At 31.8% G+C, this 8,309-nt stretch overlaps 1 non-coding gene across 1 annotated transcript; it reads left to right on the forward strand.

Annotated features, from left to right (window-relative positions):
- The first annotated feature begins 5,634 nt into the window (after positions 1–5,634).
- Positions 5,635–5,741, forward strand: LOC139886882 (small nucleolar RNA R71). Its single transcript, XR_011772743.1, has one exon. It is a non-coding gene; the product is annotated as a small nucleolar RNA R71 (small nucleolar RNA).
- Positions 5,742–8,309: the final 2,568 nt, after the last annotated feature.

Here is an 8,309-nt window from a genome sequence, read left to right on the forward strand (position 1 = left end):
AGCTTTACTATTGCTCCTACCAAGGATAGTAATTGCGTCCGACACGTTATAGACCATAATCAAAAGCATGTCACGGGACATTGCCTTAAACAGTTGCTTGTTCAACGCTTTCCTTTACAACCGGACGGTAGTTTGCCGAAAGGTAATATACGGAACAAGTAAACTGGACGTGTTGCTTTCCAAATACAAGGTTAGCAAGTGGGTGACACAAAACCGCAAGTTTTGAGCTAAAATTTTCAAATCTGAAACCCACCAAACCCACAAAAATATTTTGCAAACACCGGTAAAGGGTTATTCCGGAAAACTTATCTAGGGTAAAAACTAGATTTAATTTTCAAAAGATAAAATGTTTTCATAAAGATCCAATTTCCTTAATGGATCTAAATTTTTATAGTCATGTGGGACTGTAAACCATATCGTTACTACCATTTTTTATACCGCCGTATAGAAATCACTGATGTACAAAGTGTGAAGAATAAAGAAGTGATTCTAGTATTTCAAGACAATATTGCTTGAGGACAAGCAACGCTCAAGTGTGGGAATATTTGATAATGCTAAAAACGAACATATATTTCATAGCATTATTCCTCAAGAAAGACAAGCTTTTAGTTGCAATTGTTCTATTTACAAGTGATATTCGTTTAAATAATAAAAGGTGAAGACAAAAGACAGATTCGACGAATTGAAGACGCAAACGACCAAAAAGCTCAAAAGTACAAAAGACAATCAAAAAGGTTCCAAATATTGATAAGAAACGTCTCAAAATCACAAGAGTACAAGATTCAAAACGCAAAGTACAAGATATTAAATTGTACGCGAGGACGTTCGAAAATCCGGAACCGGGACTAGAGTCAACTCTTAACGCTCGACGCAACGGACTAAAAATTACAAGTTAACTATGTATATAAATATAATATAATATATAATTAATTATATTAATTATATATATATTATATATATATATTAAAAACTATCGGCAGCCAGAAACTCCAAGGGTGTAAAGTGAAAATACCTCTCCGCGACTCGCGGAGTTTGAAGGCTATTTGGCCGCGAGTCGCGGAGCCCCAAAATTCATTTCTGGCTATAAAGCCAACCGAATTCTGATCGAATTTTACATCTTTTTTTCATCTCTCTCTCAATATATACGAGTAATATATATTTATATTTATAATTTATATTTTAATTTTAATTATAATTCTAATAATAAGGGTATGTTAGCGAATGTTGTAAGGGTGTAAGTCGAAATTCTGTCCGTGTAACGCTACGCTATTTTTAATCATTGTAAGTTATGTTCAACCTTTTTATATTAATGTCTCGTAGCTAAGTTATTATTATGCTTGTTTAAAACGAAGTAATCATGATGTTGGGCTAATTACTAAAATTGGGTAATTGGGCTTTGTACCATAATTGGGGTTTGGACAAAAGAACGACACTTGTGGAAACTAGGCTATGGGCTATTAATGGGCTTTATATTTGTTTAACTAAATGAAAGTTTGTTAATGTTAATATAAAGATTTACAATTGGGCGTCCCTATAAATTACCATATACACTCGATCGGACACGATGGGCGGGGTATTTATATGTACGAATAATCGTTCATTTAACCGGACACGGGAATGGATTAATAGCCACTAGAATAATTAAAACAGGGGTGAAATTACATTCAAGGGTAATTGGTGTAATTGTTAACAAAGTAGTAAAACCTTGGTTTACACGCAGTCGATAACCTGGTGTATTCATTAAACAAAGTATTAAAACCTTGTTACAATTCGAATCCCCAATTAGTTGGAATATTTATCTTCGGGTATAATAATAATTTGACAAGGACACTTGCAATTTATATTTATGACTGATGGACTGTTATGGACAAAAACCAGACGGACATATTGAATAATCCAGGACAAAGGACAATTAACCCATGGGCATAAAACTAAAATCAACACGTCAAACATCATGATTACGGAAGTTTAAATAAGCATAATTCTTTTATATCATATTTTATTTCCTTTATTGTATATTTAATTGCACTTCTAATTATCGCACTTTTATTTATTGTTATTTCATTTTATCGCACTTTTAATTATCGTACTTTTTAATTATCGCAATTTCATTATCGTTATTTACTTTACGCTTTAATTTAAAGTCTTGTATTTATTTTATATTTTACATTAGGTTTTAACTGCGACTAAAGTTTTAAAATCGACAAACCGGTCATTAAACGGTAAAAACCCCTCTTTATAATAATAATATTACTTATATATATATTTGTATTTTTATAAAAGTTAACTAATATAGCGTTGAGCTTTGTTTAAAGATTTCCCTGTGGAACGAACCGGACTTACTAAAAACTACACTACTGTACGATTAGGTACACTGCCTATAAGTGTTGTAGCAAGGTTTAAGTATATCCATTCTATAAATAAATAAATATCTTGTGTAAAATTGTATCGTATTTAATAGTATTTTCTAGTAAAATAATAACTATTTTATATACACCTCGTTCGACATCAACTACACACTAACGGGCAGTGTACCCGATCGTGTAATAGTATAAAATTGGTAATTCCGAAATCGTTCCAAGGACAGTTTAAACGTGAGAATTAAGATTGTAACTAATAAAATAAACTAAGTTAATCTATGAAAATCGAAAGTACGAGATAGTTTGTTTTGTGGCTATTTAACGATTAGCCAAATCAAAGATAGATCAAAAGTAAAAGACAATATTTTTGGGTTTTTAAGTTTAAATAAATCAAAGTGCAGACTCAACGGAAAATAAAGATAGTTTGAATTCAATAGATAAAAGAATGTTCGCCTAGATCTCCTATTCGCAGTGTGGATGATTTGTTATTAAGCACTAGTTCTATTTATCAATGCACGCAATTACAGAGTTGGTTTACCCAGAGTTCTCTTTTAGCAAACACGTCAAACTAGGATTTATTGGCTTAGGGTTCCCTTTTACCAAAGACCTCTTTCGTTTGTGACTTAATAATTAGCTAATTATAAGATTAAGATTCAATTGGTTACGCGTTCGCTCCACACAATTCACCCCTGTTTTGTTTAATCCTTATTACCCGGTTTACCCCCTTGGTCCAGTAAGCACCCAATCGGTTAAGACAAATCAATTAAAAATTAGATCACTAAATTGAAACAGGGTTCCCTTTGTTCAAACAAGATTCACTAATCAACCTAGTAACAATAATCAACACCCACAAGAATGGTTCTTAATCAAAACTCATAATTATCATGCATTAATCAATAAAACATTAAAGTATCATCCAAACACATGCAAATATTCAATCTAGACAAACATTAAAAGCTTAGCCAACAATCATGGCTAAAACCAAAATCACAAATAAATTAAGGAAAGAATTCATTGTTTATGACAAAGAAATCAACCTAATTAAATAAGCAATCGCGGATGATGAACGGATTGAAGGTTGAATCTGGAATGATTAGAGTGATTGAATGATCCTGGAGTTCTCCAAAAATCACCAAAAATCTCCCAAAAGCTGCCACAATTCGTCTGGATGGAAGAGTGATAAATTAGGGTATTTTTCGGGCCTTAAATACTTGGCAAAATAATCTGGACCGACCAACCGCCGTGCCGCGGCCTATAATGTCGCGCCGCGACAAACAACGTACCCTGGAACCCCTTTTAAACACTTTTCTAATCTGGAAATTAAGTATATGCCGCGCCGCGGCCAGATTGTCACGCCGCGATAAACAACTGTCGCTAATTCTCACGTTTATTTATCTCTTTTTCCTTACTTTAACTAACTCACCGCCTCATTAACCAATAAGTACTTAACGTTTTAATCCTCGGTGCACCAATAATAACAACCGATCAATAAAATGCCTCAAAAGCTTCAAAAACCACATCTCTTCTACAAATAGCTCTTCAAACTCAAACATTCCCAATATTATCAAAATAAACACCAAATCGTATCCAAATGGACTAAATTATGATCGATATCGCTAAGGAAAACGTGTATAAAATATGCGATATCAATGGCTCTATCAACAGAAAAGGTAACACTCTCGTCCTCTATACTTAGGGTCAGTTTCTTACCTACATGTCTATTATTGCTTTAGCCGTGTTTAAGAATGGTCTTCCTAATATGAGAGGAACTCGAGAATCTTCTTCCATGTCCAGAATAACAAAATCTACTGGAAATACTAAAGTACCAACTTTAACTAGCATGTTCTCCATTATCCCTCTAGGATATTTTACTGATCGATCGGCTAGTTGTATGCTTATTCGTGTTGGTTTTAATTCTCCGAGGTCTAGTTTAGTGTATAGTGAATATGGCATTAAATTTATACTAGCACCTAAATCTGCTAATGCTTCTATTGAACTAGGACTACCCAGAAAACATGGAATTGTGAAACTTCCTGGATCTGATAATTTTTCTGGTATCTTATTCAACAACACTGCAGAACAATTAGCATTCATAGTAACAGTTAAGAGTTCTTCCATTTTCTTTCTATTTGTGATTAGATCTTTCAGGAATTTAGCATACCTTGGCATTCCTGAAATCACATCAATGAAAAGAAGATTGACATTTATTTGTTTAAACATATCCAGGAATTTGGATTGCTCGACTTCAAGTCTCTCTTTTCTCATTTTACTCGGGTAAGGAAGTGGTGGTTGGTATGGTTTAACATAAGGTTTAGCCTTAACTGTGTTATATTCATTAACCTTTTCAACTAGCGGTTCTTTTTCCTTATCTTGATCAGATTGTGGTTCTTGTGGAGTAGGAATAGCTTCATCAGAAATTACAGGTATTTCAGGTGGTTTAAGTGTAATACCACTTCTCGTGGTAATGGCTTTAGCTGTTTCATTCCAGGGGTTAGCATTTGTATCGCTACGTAAACTTCCCGATTTTCTTTCACCTATCAACCTTGCTAGGTTGCTTACTTCTTGTTCCAGATTTTGAATAGAAGCTTGTTGATTTCTAAATGCTTGAGCATTTTGTTCATTGGTTTGTTTCTGAGATGTGAAAAATTGAGTTTGAGATTCAACTAGCTTTGACATCATGTCTTCTAAATTTGTCTTTTTATCATCGGTTTGTGGTGGTTTAATTAGAAAAATAGGTCTTTGATGATTGTAAGTATTATTGGATACTTGCTGATTGCTAGGACCTTGTTGGTTGTTGTATGGAACATTTCAGTTATAATTCTGATTTTGATTGTAGTTTGGTCTTGGCGGTTGATAATTATTTTGATAATTATTTCCAGGCCTTTGGTTTATATATGAAACATTCTCTATTTGTTCCATTGTTTGTTCAATACGGAGACAATCTTTTGTCAAATGTGGTCCTCCACACTGCTCACAACTAATTCGTATTGCTTGAATATCTTTAGTCATCTTTTCCATTCGTCTTTCGAAAGCATCTATCTTTGCGGAAATGGAATTAAAGTCATGACTAGAATCGGCTCTAGCCGCTTTAGATGATCTAATGATATCTTTTTCTTGATGCCACTCATGTGAGTGGGAAGCAGTGTTATCAATAATTTTGTAAGCTTCAGTTGCAGTTTTCTTCATAATGAAACCACCAGCTGCTATATCGATGTCTTTTCGTGTATTAATGTCGCATCCTTGGTAGAATATTTGTACTATTTGATAAGTGTCTAAACCATGTTGAGGACATCCTCTCAATAACTTTTCAAATCTTGTCCACGCCTCATATAGAGTTTCATTTGGCTTCTGTGTAAACGTAACAATTTATCCTTGAAGTCTCACGGCTTTAGATGCCGGAAAGAATTGTTTAAGAAATTTTTCAACTAAGACATCCCATGTATCAATCGCCCCTTCAGGTAACGATTCTAACCAATCTTTGGCTTCTCCCTTTAAAGTCCAGGGAAATAACATGAGATATATCTGTTCATCCTCCACTTCTCGGATTTTAAATAGAGTACAGATCCTATTAAAGGTTCGAAGATGTTCGTTTGGATCTACCTTCGGCGCACCACTAAATTGGCATTGATTAGTTACCATGTGTAGGATTTGTCCTTTGATTTCATAATCTGGCGCATTAATGTCTGGTTGAGTAATTGCATGACCTTGGCCAGTGCGTTTAGCCCTCATTCGATCTTCCATACTTAGAGGTTCCAGATTTTCCATGATTGAAATTGTTGAATCTGAATCACTAGAGGATTCTGACTTAATGGTTTCTTCCTCGACAATCTCTGGAAGAGTGATTTGTGGTTCAGGAGGAATGATTAGTGTTTCAGGATCTCTGAATTGTCCCTGAAAATCCTCCGGGTTCTCAATTGTGAGGTCGAGTTCAAAAAATGGATTATCGGAAATTTGAATCGGAGTAATTGGTCGACTAGATGACGATTCTAAAGAAAAATCAACGGCGACAATGTTGGCTAGATGTCTTGATCGAGTTATAGGTGGTGAACGTATGAAAGGTGGTGAACGTTTTGCTCGGTGCATTCACTGAATATCCTATTAGTTATAAAGATAAAAATTATATAAGTTATCAAATTAATAGACTTTTCTGATTTTGCCCACGTTTCGAATAGCCAATAGATGCAGCAGGTAGCCAGGACCCTTTAAATCGGAAGCCCACAACTCGCCACTAACAAATCCAATTATTACTACGAACCAGAAAATTTTGGATGTCTATCAATTTAACCGCTTAAAATAATTTTTCGTCGAAGTTTAAAGAAAATAAAGAAAATTCTATGTCCTAAAGAACTAGAGCCTCGAGAAATAAAAAAGAAAAAGAGTGAGTTGAAAAACGTCGAATAATAAAAGGTCGAAAAATAATAATAAGAAAGTAGCGCGTCGAAACTTAAAAGTCTAAAAATTTAAATATTAAAACTTGCGTCTAACGATATTAAAGCTTAAAGGAATTCTATATCCAAAACGGCAATAACTTAAAAAGTACTAAAATCTTAAAACGGCGTCGCAAAATTCTAAAGCACCTAATATCTTAGTCTAAAGAAAAAGCACTTAAGGGATTTTACGGCAAAGCCTAAAAATCTAGAAATAAAAATAACTACGTCAAAAACTATATCTTAAAACTAGTTACGAACGATAGATATATAAATTACATATTAAACTAATAAAAATATTCAATTTATAAAAAGAGACAAAAAATGATAAAATTACTTATTTTTATAAAAATATTATTTTTATATAATTATTTTATAAAAGTACTAATTTATAAATTATTAAAACTAATTAAAACTTAAAATTACAAATTAATTAAAAACTAAACTATATAATAAATTAACTAAACCTAATTAGGTTTAATAATAATAATAATAATTAATAAATCATAAACCCTAATTGTACTGCAAAGTTCAGTCGTGTCAGATCAGTTCATGCGATTGCATGAGTTTTCTACATTCCAGCCATGCGATCGCATGGCTTGCAGTTTCAGATAAGATGCAGGCTCAAATCGACAGGTTCAGTTTTTTTTTTTTTTTTTTTACTTTTTACTTTATATTCTTTACTAAATTTATATAAGTAATATTTATAACAAAAATTTTTAAAAACTAAAGAAAAATAATTTTATACTTTATAAAATATATTTTCTTTTTACACACTTAAATAGATATATATATATATATATATATATATATATATATATATATATATATATATATATATATATATATATATATATATATATATATATATATATATATATATATATATTTTATGTTTTTATATTTTTGTATTTTTAACAAAATATTTTTACAAAATAAGAAATATTATATTTTTACAAAAATATCTTAAAAACTAATTTTTTTTATAGTGTTTCGCTTTCGACGTTGTTGAGTTCCCCGGCAGCGGCGCCAAAAATGCTTGATGTTAGGCGAGGTGTATACGAAATAGTTTTATTTTTATTGCGAAATACTATTAAATACGATACAATTTTACACAAGTTATTTATTTATTTATTTATAGAGTGGATATACCTAAACCTTGCTACAACACTATAGGCAGTGTACCTAATCGTAAAGTAGTGTAGTTTTTAGTAAGTTCGGTTCGTTCCGCATGGAGCTAGCCAAGTTTAACGCTATATTTTTAAACTATATTTATATATATATATATATATATATATATATATATATATATATATATATATATATATATATATATATATATATAAGTAGTATTATTATTATTATTATTATAAAAAGGGGGGTTTTTACCGTCTAGTGACCGGTTTGTCGATTTTAAAACTTTAGTCACAATTAAAACCTAATGTAAAAATTAAATATACAAATGACTTAATTTAAGGAATAAAGTAAATGACGATAAATAAAAGTGCGATAATTTAAAGTG

This window comes from Rutidosis leptorrhynchoides, chromosome 1 (assembly GCF_046630445.1).
Source record: "Rutidosis leptorrhynchoides isolate AG116_Rl617_1_P2 chromosome 1, CSIRO_AGI_Rlap_v1, whole genome shotgun sequence".
In the NCBI taxonomy this organism is placed as follows: Eukaryota; Viridiplantae; Streptophyta; class Magnoliopsida; order Asterales; family Asteraceae; genus Rutidosis; species Rutidosis leptorrhynchoides.